At 45.4% G+C, this 12,602-nt stretch overlaps 1 long non-coding RNA gene across 2 annotated transcripts; it reads right to left on the bottom strand.

Moving 5' to 3' along the window:
• Positions 1-1,131: 1,131 nt before the first annotated feature.
• Positions 1,132-2,654, bottom strand: LOC119270810. Of its 2 annotated transcripts, none has more exons than XR_005134321.1 (3): positions 2,394-2,654; positions 2,151-2,320; positions 1,132-2,038 (listed from the first exon to the last, which is right to left on the bottom strand). It is a non-coding gene; the product is annotated as an uncharacterized LOC119270810 (long non-coding RNA). The 2 variants fall into 2 exon arrangements; XR_005134320.1 differs by having other exon boundaries at positions 2,157-2,320.
• Between the last annotated feature and the right edge of the window lie 9,948 nt (positions 2,655-12,602).

The following is a 12,602-nucleotide window of genomic DNA, read 5'->3' as shown; positions in this document are numbered from 1 at the left end:
AGCCAAACATTTTGTACTCCATCTCCGCCTTGAAACTCCCTACTCACATTTCTCTTTCTTCACTATATATTGTGACGGATAACATATCAAGCATGATCCAACATATGGTTTCCAGTCAAAATAACCTGTCATCGAAGCCAAACATTTTCTACTCCATCTTCGCCTTGCGACTCCCTACTCACATTTCTCTTTGTTCACTCTATCCTGTATCGAGGGGACAGAGCATGCAGCAAACTAAAAATCCATCCGTACACATGTGGCAACTTGGACTTCATCATTCAGCCCTAGTCCGATGGGTTCAACCTATCTTATCCATCAGATGGTCACCCACCTATGTCACACATATCATCTCTCCATGTGTGTGAGCATTATACAATGCAACATGCCGTCCATGGCCAAAGGATAATTATTACATCCAAAATAATTTGATGTTGTAACATTTGAAACTACATCGGAAGGTTTGACGAAAAAAGATTCATATCACATAATAGTATCTCGAAGATAGCAATCTACAATACTTTAAACCTGATCAACCAAGACAAAATATTGCTAAAATAATTTGCTAAGTATATTAGTCTCAAAACATCTCACAATCAGGAACTGATCAAGAGAACTCACATGAAAAAGGAAAACACAAAATAAAAACGCTTAATACAGAACTTGCATGCATAAGAGAGTTTATATAAAAAGTACAAACAAAATGATCAGGGTTCACTAAGCTAGACTACTATGCTAAATGACGTGCCATGCGTCATCGTCCTTCCAGCATCGGCCTTGTGAAGTTGTATGGCCTGCCACTGTCACAGCTGATAACTCCAAATTGTGAAAGATGCGACGACTGGGCTCATACCAAATCTCCCGAACCACCAGACAGTACACCCTTATTTTAGTTGTTTGCTCAAAACATATGTAACAACAATATTAATTATGGGGTTTTCGTTTCATCCATCTGCTCACCTAAGAGAACATCAGACAATCACTATTTTATACATAACTGTCTGTGATATATTCATACAAAGGGGAAAAAGTTGAGCCTTTAGAGAGTTTGTAGTATATTTAGACAAAATGAAAAAACAATGAACAATACTTGCAATTTGAACTCAGCAAAGAAACAAAATGTACAGTAAAAGATACTTTGAAATCATGTGTATGTAGAACGGGTGAATGCACATGTACGCACACACACACAAAATTAGTACTGGACCTCTTGTAACTCAAGGTCGTACAACCCTAGATAACATACAACTATGCATTTGTGGCGTTGTTCAACAGGTCAACTTGTCTTCTATTGGCAGTTTGGCACCACCGTAACAAACAAGAATTGTGTGCAAAAAGCTAAGTAATGGCACGGTGCGATGATGTTTGGCTAAATTACAGAGGCTGTCCGTACAGTCAGAGCAACAGAAAATTGTTCATGGACATACAACCAGTTCTAGATCGATAGTCTTCCCTGAAGCCTGCTCCATGACTAATTTCTATGTTGAGAGAAATTAGTGTGATTTCTTTGAAACAAACTAACACAATAATAGACTCGATGGCCTCACCTTCATCGTCAGTGACACCTCTGCATGGCTGCCCCTTTTTTTAGATCTAGAGTAGGAAACTACTCTACATGAGATACAAATTCAGACATCATCAGTGGACGGAGTTTATCCGGGACGTTTACGATGATCTCCTGGTCGCTCACATTTCTGGTTGCCGCTGCAAGCTCAGGAGCACGAGCATTGCAAGTTCTTACCACATGGCTGACACTGTAAGCTGAAAAACTGAGAGTGCTTGTTTAATATCCTTGATCAGGCATAGCACTGTGATCTGGATTGGTCTCCCGCAGCTAGCTCTTTTATGATTGCATGGCAATCCATCTCCAGGATCAAAGGCCCGATGTAGTATTTTGCAAGAGCCTGCAGTCCGGCGAGGGCAGATTTTGCCTCGGCCTCCTCAACACTTCGACTGGGGGTCAGCATTCTGCATACAGAGACGAAAACGTGGCCCTTGCTGTCCCTGGCAACAGCGCCAACCTGTGAGGCTGCCCTCTATCCTGAAATATGCAGGGAAAAACAAAATTAAAATCAGAGACATGTTAGAACGAGATTATCTTGCGAAATATGCACCTAATCTAACAAGAAGCAAACTTAGAAGATCCATCTCACACATACTACTCGTCTTCATGTTCAATTGTTCAGTTTGGCACTGGGCGCCGCAGGGAACGAGTAGCTCACCACCGTCAGAAATCCTCCGCGCCCGCAACACCTAGGCCTACTCATGCCAGTCCTGCCGCTGGTAGCCTCTAATCCTCCATGGGCAGCACAGAAAAAAGGGCCTGCAGTTGGAGGTTGAGAACCAGACCAGCACAAAAGGGAATCAACACCAACAGAGAAAACAAAGTAACTTACTATATCGAACAGACTCGGATATGGCAACAACCGTCACTATCATCTCTGTCTCCGGCGGCCTGCACGGCTAGATCTGAAGGAAATACACCGACGAAATCTTGAAGCCAAATCCAATTGATTCAGACCCTAATTACAAGCACAACTATACAAGGGTAGGGATCCTTGCCCAACTCAAATCCCGCGTTCACCGGGGAAGAGAGGGGAGAGGTCGGCCGCGAGAATTTGGGAGGGTACTCGAAGCTCCTGTTTCTTTCGGGAGAGAAGAGAAACAAGAACACATTGTGCGGGGTGGTGTGTTCTGGATATGTCTGGAATTCCATACTACACGCGGGATGCTTTTGCAAAATGTACAAGTGGGACGCTCGGGGATAACTCGTGTCAGTTCCAGCCTTACGTTTGGCATCGGACGGTGCAGATGGCGTGAAGGCAGACACACCATCACCACCAACTCACATTTTTATAGGAGTAAAGATAAAGATTTATTTTATTTATTTATCTGAAATCAAAGTATACTCATGTAAATTCATCTTTTGACATTGATTGCAGATAACTCAAGATGGATTTGAATTTCATGCCTCAAGATGGAGGAGATATAGATTTGAATTTCATGCCTCAAGATGGAGGAGCTATAGATTTGAATTTCATGCCTCGAGATGGACAAGGTCAGGAAGACGACGCAATGGATTTGAATTTCATGCCTCAATCATGTTGACACTAGCTCATTCATGGAGATTAGCAATTTCTAGCACACAAAGTAAAAATCCAGGGAACTTTTGAGTTGGCAATCTAAGCCACCAATTTCCTTATTTAGACTAAAGAAACAGAGCATGGAGTGATGCTAACCTGCGTGAAGAAACATACAAAGTGGCAAGCCACGAACCTTCTACTGCTAACGTGTGCTAATCACCACAAGACACCAAATGCTAACCTGTGCAAACATAGACACCAAAACTGATTCAGTCAGAAATTTGCACTCAGAACAAAAATTCAGTAAAATAAATCTTACTCCCAAACTGTTGGCTGTTTTGCAACTGTTGGGAGTACAATTTGTTACCACTGACTAGACCAACAAATTAACAGAAACAATAAGAGATGGCAAAGAATAAACAGGTTGTGTACTTTGTCTTGTAGAAACAAACAGTATTTTAGTGCTAAATTAACAGAAAAGATCAAGATTACAATAGCATGCAGGTTGTGTACTCTGTCTGTTCTGCTCCCACCAGAAACAAGTTATGTTATTGCTTAGACTGAAACTGATTTTATTTTGGATAAGGGACTGAAACTGAAAAGGAGACATCAACTAAAACCTGAAAACGAAATTATTGTGTGTGGCCACAGCTGATCAGGAGGCATCGACTAAACACAAAAGAATGAACAAAACGCCAAAACATAGTCTTTTACTGTATCTCATTCTCTAAACGAGGCGTACCTCCCCAACCCTGGTCTCGCGGGCGGCGGCGGGGGAACCCTAACCCCCACGCCGCGGCCGTCTCCTACACCACCCTCTCCCCTCGCCGCCGCCAGAAGGCGCCGCCGGGCGAAGCCCGGTGCGCGTCGGCAGCGGTGGGGCCCTTCTTCTCCTCCCGGCATGCGGCTGTAGCGCGTGATGCGGCGGCGCGGCGGAGTCTTGCCTGATGCGGCGAGGGCGCAGCGGCGCGAGCGGGTGGCCAGGCCGTGGCGGCTGCACGAGGGGTTGGCTTCGGGGCGGCGGCGCGGTCACGGACCCATCGTGGATTTGGTCCTGCGGGCGCGGTCTCGGCCTCCCCTGCTCGGCCGGCGGGTCACGGTGGGGGGACTTCTCCTTGCTGAGATCTGGCAGCTGCGGCCTGGATCATCCAGATCCCGGAAAGGATGGCGGCGGCCCTTGCACCAGAGATGGAGGTCTTCGATCAGATCAGGGTGAAAACCTGCTATTGGCTATTCTCTACTACCTCCGGGGGAAATGATGGCGAAGATGGCGACACTGTACGCGTCGTTCCCTTCCCGAAGGCATCGCTGAGGAGAAGTTCAAGGCCACTCTCTACTACCTCCAGGGAAACCCTAGATCAGTAGATCGGATGACGGCGGCTCTCTGGTGTCGTTTCCCCTATGGGGCGTCATTTTTGGAGGTGCACACGGGCTCGAGGGACCAGAGGACGGCTTCTTTGGTGGAGCGGTGCTTCATCTTACACATCGATGGTGGCGGATCTCGGCGGCATGGCGCTGTGGAGATTCGACGTCTGATGCGCGGAGATGGACTCGCACAGGAGGAGGAAGCTGTCTGGCGTCGTGGTGGCATTGATGACAGAGGGGCCTTGCAAGGTCGGTGCTTCAGTTCTGCTCTGAGGATGGACCGAGGGATGATGGAGGTGACGGCCCTTGCAGCGTGCGATGCTCACTAGGAGTGTGCCAGATCGGTGTGGGACCCAATCCAGGTAGTGGCTTGGATGCGACACCCGGCTTTAGATGTTAGGCTTTGGTGCGATGTCTGCTTGGTATTAGACCCGGATATCCGGCACGCCTTCATCAAGGGGATAGGAGTAGCAACGGTGTTGCCAAGATGGTGGCTTCATTATTGATGTATCATCTTGTATGGTCTTTGTGAATAATTAATAATATGACTGCATGCATCGTCCAGAAGCAGAGGCCGCGGTACATCCTCCTTTTCTAAAAAAAAAATCTCATTCTCTAAACTGAACAAACAACCCAAGATGAAGTTGCGGAAGCTCCTCCGGGAGGAGGAATTGAGCGGATGGAGCACGGGCGGACCCGACTGCCTCAGCTACCCTGCATCAGGTAGAGAGCCAGATTGAGATGAAGCGCAGCCCCTTCCCGTCCATCACATCTACGCGCTGCCGCCAGCCATGGAAGCAAGCTAAATTTTTTTCTGCCTCTTGCTCTCCCCTCTAAGCGGATTGTGGTGGGGGACTGCGAATTGATGGGTGAATCGATGGAGGGGAAGTAGGGGTGCCTGTAATGGCCTGCAAGAATTTCTTTGTAAGCACAATGTAATAAGGAACTGAGGTCAGCATCAATATTGACTTGAGGAAGATTATGTTAGGCTCCCGTATGATTCTTCCCCGGAAGTTTGGAGTTCATTCTGTAGGCCTTGTAATAATGCATTAACAAGAGTTGCCGGTTTTGTTTGTTATTAAGAAATTATTTCTTGTGAAGGTGTTTGCATGAAGATGATGCTCGTGGTTGTTCTTGCAAGAACTCAGAGTGAAGCAAATTTATCACTGGTCCGTTACACATAGTACCAAAACGATGATGACAAAGATGCCTCTCTACAAAGTACCTCCGCTTCCCCGCGAAAGAAAAGGTGATATATATGGACTGGGGCGGCGTTGCACTTCATACCCTCTGATACGACATTTGCACCTGTACTATTTTCAAACTTAACCATACTTCGATGAAGCTAAAATTGATCGATAGGGCGATTAATTGCTTGGCAGTAGTGCTACCGGCGAATGCATCTGTCGAGGAACACCGTCAGCTCCTGATCTCCAAAGGATTCTATGTCTTAGGAACTATGATGTTTTTGTGTTTTCTTCTCTTTTGCATTCTCCCCTCATCTGAAATAGAAATGTGCACTTGGGGCTGCTGTCCAAACTGATGAAGCTGGCTTGCCACTCAGGCAGACCTGGATACTGTGTAAAACGTTGTGGCTGTTTGATTTCTAGGCCGATCAATTCCAAGGCAAAAATATTGGATGAACCATTTTTTCACCAGAGACAACATGATGGTATGGTGTGGACCGATGAAACAGAAAACAAGAGGTCTAGTTACAGTGGTGAAGAATGCATGCATACGAGTGAGGTGTGGGTTTTCGGTGGACAGGTGAGCTGGTGCCGATATCCTATTTGTCGCATCTCGCATCGTTGTTACATACGCGGGACGTCCCTCATATCTGGTCCAATAGTTATGTTGGCCCATGAGAACTTGCTCAAATCCATCTAGCATGTTTTGTTCACATGTCAAGAAAATGCACAAGGCCGTTCTCAAACGGACCAACACATCTAGAATTAGCATTTCCTTTCGTCGGTTAATTCATTTTGATCTAATCCGGTTTTTGTAAGGTTTTTTTCTTCTTTCCTTTTATGTTTTGTATTTTTCCTTGTTTTTAGATGTTTACAAAGTTTTAAAATGATTGCAAATTTTGAAAAATAGTTAAAACATTAAAAAACTATTTACATGGGGATGTTGATACGCCCAAAATGTATCTATAATTTCTGCTTGTTCCATGCTCACATTGGTGATATTGCTATGTGTTTTGCTACACTTTCATACATTTTACTCTCTCCGTTTTTATTTACTTCGCATATTAGAGTTGACTGAAGTCAAACTTCCTAAAGTTTGACCAAGTTTATAGAAGAAAATATAAATATTTACCATAATAAATTTATACTATGTGGAAGTACATTTGATAATGAATCTAATTGTGTTGATTTCTTATTGTATATGTTAATATTTTTGTCTACAAACTTTGTCAAAGTTTATAAAGTTTGACTTTGACCAGAGCTAATATGCGAAGTAAATAAAAACGGAGGGAGTACAACATTATTTGGACTAACTTATTAACTCAGTGCCTAGTGCCAGTTTCTGTCTGCTGTTGTCCGTGCATTGCAGAAAAATGTCAAATATAAAAGTGCTCGGAAAATTCCAGATAAATCAGATAAAAAACTCAGTAGAATAGAAGACTCCAGAAGCCCGAAGGATAGCCGGAGGGGGGGCCACCACCTGGCCAGGCGCCTACCTGGCGCGGTCAGGGGGGTGGCCGCGCCACAAGGCCGCCTGGTCAGGTGGGGCCACCCCTCGGGCCCCCCTTTCTCCTATATATCACCCTCGATACAGAAACCCTCCAGGAGAGCCCCGTTAAGCGATTTTGTCTACTGTTTCGCCGCCGAAGCGATTCCGATCTCGGGATCGCCGGGAGAAGCTGTCCCGGCACCCTGCCGGAGGGAGGATTCACCTCCGGAGACCTCTCCACCACCATGCTAGCCGCCGGGATGTGCCGTGAGTAGTCCCCCTTGGACCATGGGTCCATGATCAGTAGCTATGTGATGTCTTCTATCCAATCTTGTGCCTCAATTCTTAGACCTTGTGAGCTACCCTACATGATCAAGGCATTTTTGTATTAGTTTCTGTGTTGCTATGCTATGTTTGCTGGGATCCGATGGATTATGAGATTATGTTCAGATTGTGATGAGTATATATTTGGTTTACCTTTTATATTTAGTTCTTGGGTATCCTTGCATGTTCCCTGTTACGTTTGTTGCTTTGGCCAAGTAGTAGATTGTAACTCCAGGAGGGAGCGTTATGCTTGATTGTGGCTTCATGCCCACCGATGTCTAGCTTGAGTGACAGAAACATGAGACTAGGGGATGTGTTGCTGCCACCAGGGAGAAAACAACGGTGTTTGTAACTGCGGTTGCAAGGATTGCTTACATTGAGCATAGAGTGATAATGCAGTTGTCTGTTGCTTTGAGTTTACACTTTGGGTGGGGCTCGCAACTTAATACCAGTGATATGTTCAGGATGGATATCTCAAGGTGGATGATTAGTGAGTAGATGCTGATGAATAAACGGTCTACTTGTTTTCGTGTAATGCCCATACGATTGAGCCTCTAGCTTTCTTGTAGCATAATTAGCATTGTGGTGCGTTTATAATTCTATCAATTGCCTAGCTGTAATTTGTTCATCCAGCATAGTTATTTATCGTCTTTTGGGAGAGATACATCACTAGTGAAGGTCATGGGACCCCGGTCCATATTTCCACCATAGTTTACACCGCTCCAATTTACTGCTTTTATTTCCTTTCCGTTGCAATCACCACTACTATTTCTACCCTTGTGTTTGATCCTTTGTAAACAACAAGACCGGAGAGATTGACAACCTTTCTGACTCGTTGGGAGCAAAGTTATTTGCTTTTGTGTGCAGGACCACGTCAACTTACACTACTAGGAAACAGGCTTATAGTGGCGCCCTTTTTTTGCCTTTAGTGGCGCATTATGGATGCGCCACTAACTACAAGCCACTAATAAGGGCTTAGGGGTGGCGTACTTCGAATGCGCCACCCCTAAGAATCTTAGGCGTGGTGCATTTCTGAAATGCGCCACTAATAAGTCCCTAGGGATGGCGCATTCTGAAATGCGCCCCTCCTAAGGCCTTATTAGTGGCGCATTTTGTAGACGCGCCATGGTTAACTTTTTTTGAATTTTGAATCTGGATCTGGATCTGGATCACAATTTTTTTGTTTTTTCTCCTCGTTTTGTTTTCCGAATTATTTGTCCCGTTCATCTAGCCAATTTGTTTGCTCATTTTTTTCTCCGAATTATTTGTCCTGTTCATCTAGCCAATTTTGAATCCAAATTGGAGGAGAGGAGAGGAGATGATGGAGGGCGCCATGGAGGAGGGGAGGGGGAGGAGGAGCCATGGGTGGAGGAGGAGACATGGAGGAAGGGACGAGGAGGAGGAGCCTTGGAGCTTGTAGTCTTGGAGGAGGATGAGCCATGGAGGAGGGGAGGAGGAAGAAGACCCTTGGAGGAGGGGAGGAGGAGGAGCCTTGGAGGAGGAGGAGCCATGGAGGAGGAAGAGGAGGGCGCCATGGAGAAGGTGGAGAGGAGGAGATGATGGAGGAGAGGAAGAATGAAGAGGTAAGGAGGAGAAGGAGGCCGGCTGGGTATTATATACGCCTGGATCCTCTTATTAGTGGCGCATTTGGCAATTTGGTAAGGCTGAGGGAGCTTCAGATTTGCTTCAAGGATTGTAGTTTTGATTTGTATGAAGGTTTCGTGAAGTCTCTGTGCAACCTACATTGCATCGAAAGTCTTTGTATTGGTGATGCTTGCAAAGAAGGACCATCTCCTGAATTGATGGATCTCTTGGGAGAACTTTGGGTGACTCCCGTACATCTCCGGATATTTATGTCTTGGATGCCCATCCAACTCTCTGCGCTGCGAGGGTTGATAAAGAGAGACCCCTCGCATATCTTGGACCTCTCTGAGTTAATCTTCTGGGAAGTGAAGGAAGTGCAGCAGGGAGGACATGGAAATCATTGGGGGGTTGTTGTCCCTTCGCCGTCTCCGCATTAGGAGCACCCACCAAACACAACCGCTGCTTGTCATCAGTGCAGATGGGTTCCGCTTTATGGTTGACTTTCACTTGAATTGTGGGTTAGTAGCGCAAATAATGTTTGAACCAGAAGCTTTGCCGAAGGCGGAAACAATTTGCTTCAGTCTGGGCGTGCGGGTGGGGAAAGAGGATGGTAACTGTGGCTTCGGTTTGGGCCTGCAGGGCCTTCGATTTTGGTAGTATGTCTGTGTTGATATGCGTTGTGGTGGAGTAATGGTTCGGGAGGCCAAGCAAGCGGAGGCTGCGGTCACACCACCGTCGGCATCGCACGGACTCTTCTTTTGGCAGCTCCCCACCGTCATCTTCACATAGCGGCACTGCATGGCCACCATCCTCCTTCTTGCGCCGTCGGCCTCCATCTCGCATGAAGTCCGTCACGCCACAGCCGACGCCATCGCAGCGCCGGTCACCATGGACCATCTTGTCGTGGATGACGTCCTCGCCACGCCGACCACCACACCATCATCATCTTGAGGTATCGCACCGCAAACCGGCCACCAGCGACATCGCGCCGCCAACAGCCTCCACCTCGCGCCGACGTCCTCCACGTCACATTGAGTCCTCCACGTCGTCGTCACCAACGCCATCGCTGCCACGGATCGACAAGGCTCTGATGCCAATTGTTGGCGCCGCTTCTCACAGCGCCTCTTTTTGTTCTACCTCTCATGCTTTCCCTCTCTCCTCTTTGGTTTCTCTCTACTTCTCTCAAGAATACACAGGGACAGAAAACACACACACACACACACACACACACACACACACAAACACACACACTTCACCAAGGAAAGGGAAGGCTTTGCTTCTTCTCCCGGTGAGAACACATGTGCTACATATTTTCCTCTAGCCCTCTCGGCCTTTACTTTCCATTACTCAAAGTAGTAGTATATATACACAAGGTTTAGGTACCCGTGCCATGCACTTCATGCCACCACTTACGCGACTACTCCACTAACCACTAACGCATGACCTTCTCTCTCACTCCTAGAATCACTCCAGGATGCATAAGACACGCCCCAAGCTAGCTAACAACCTCAGGTCTAGCTAACTAACATACTCACCCGGCTACTACTTGGCCCAAGCAAGCTACATGCATGCACCTATCACTATCGAACCATCCTGCTCAACCGGCTCGACGTATATCTTGTCATGCTCCAGCATTGTCACGCCATGCCACTTATCATGGCATCGCCGTATCACACGGCACCATCAGCATGTCGTAGCTCTCGCCGCATCGCACGGCCCCGCAGCATCTCGCCTCCTTTGCGCGCCTCCAAACTGACGACTAGCCGGCATCGTACCCGTCGCGCGTACACCTTCGGAACTACAGCAGACCACATCTAAAACATCTAACTACATGCAGATACATGAAGCAAGATTAAACCTACCAAGCCCATCCCAACCATCCGAAGATTCATGTTTTTATGAATCCAGGAATACCGGAAGGTATTTATCCGTCTAATGACCACTTCTTGGTACTCCAGTATATTATTAGTACCCACGTGGTGATGTCCTGATTGTATATTAACCCCCATCTCTTCTTTCTTGTTCCATTTTATTTGTAAATACGCTAGGTGCCCAGGTTGATGATATCATGTGATGAGGAATGATTCTGCAGTCATGTCTGTACAATTATCCACCTAGGTAATATTTCTTTCCTCTCCTTTCATTTCTCTATACGGATGCCTGCTTGATACTCTTTAATAATATCATAACTAATGAGTTATTTTTTTCATTAATCATCAAGTTTGGGTAGCTTACTACGTATATCACGTGGTATTTTATAGTATTATTATTCACATTTACTTTATCATTTGGCACAGAGACGAATGAAGAATTAATAGAGGCATGTGAGATGGAATGAGGCGAACTAAACTTCAGTGCTAGCGCTAGCTACTACTTTACTTTGTTCTTGTCACTCATTTTCTACGTTGGAAGAAAATGCTCCTTCCTCGGTCATATATGGGGCACTGAGCTCACCTGGATTAGTTTTGTAACGTTCGTACTTTCGGGGCACTGAACTCTGTGGTCAAACGATCTTCGAACATTGTCTTTCATCTTCTTAATTAACGAGATGAGGTGAATTTTTTTGCCCTTTTCTTAGAAGAAATAAAATAATTTTACCCAGTTACTTTCTTTCAAGACATATTTTCTGTCCTGGAATGAACACGCTATTAAAGAAAAAATATTTTTTCCAGAATTTTTTTAAGTTCTGATGAACATTTTAATTTTATATGCATAACCTACCCTTATTTTAAAACAAGCAAGCATTCTATGGTTCGAGCTACATTCCCATTTCTTTACATGGTTTTAAATCAAGCAATAAACAGTAATTACATAATTTAATTAACCAAACGTTAGGATGGGTGACCTCCTAGGAAGCCCTCGTGAAAGGGTTCCATATCTAGCCTACCCCAACTTGTTTGGGATAAAAGGCTTCATAAGTAAGTAAGTAAGTAAGTAAACGTTGACCCACTGTAATTAGCCAACAATCTAAGCATTGTATTTGTATATTTCAGATCCTAGAGATTTGAGTCATGCTTAGCAGTAAACATAAAACGGCAGTCAGGAAACATGGTGAAAGAAAAACTGACAAGAACTGATGCAAGAAAAACATAAACTCATACATATCATCATCCTGGATTAGATTACAGACAGACACACTCCATTAATACAAGGGACTGTTCAACGGTTCAGCAAAGCTGATACTAATAACTTCAGCTTAAACTGCAGGAAAAGTTTTACCTTACAACATCAACAACAACAGCAAGGCATTGTCATGGTTTGTTTCTATCGACAGGAGACACACAACAGGATAACTAACATCATCGCAGTGACTTTGAACCCGGACATTTTTACGGCAGCTAACAGCTTTCTCACTCTCTTCTTTCTAGTGCTAAATTTGTACAGTGAGCAGAGTAACATGTTTGAAATTACTCCACCCTCTTCCTCCTCTTTACAGATTAGTCTCTCAGATTAGTCTTGCTTTCCTCAGCTACAGAATGTACACTCTCTCCAGTGCAACCAAGATTTGTATCTTATTCATGGCGATACCATTACTAGTCGGTCTATATTGTTTTTTCAGTTGTTTGGGTGGGG

The sequence above is a fragment of the Triticum dicoccoides genome, chromosome 3A, assembly GCF_002162155.2.
Source record: "Triticum dicoccoides isolate Atlit2015 ecotype Zavitan chromosome 3A, WEW_v2.0, whole genome shotgun sequence".
Taxonomy (NCBI): domain Eukaryota; kingdom Viridiplantae; phylum Streptophyta; class Magnoliopsida; order Poales; family Poaceae; genus Triticum; species Triticum dicoccoides.
This window is presented reverse-complemented; position numbering and strand designations above follow the sequence as displayed.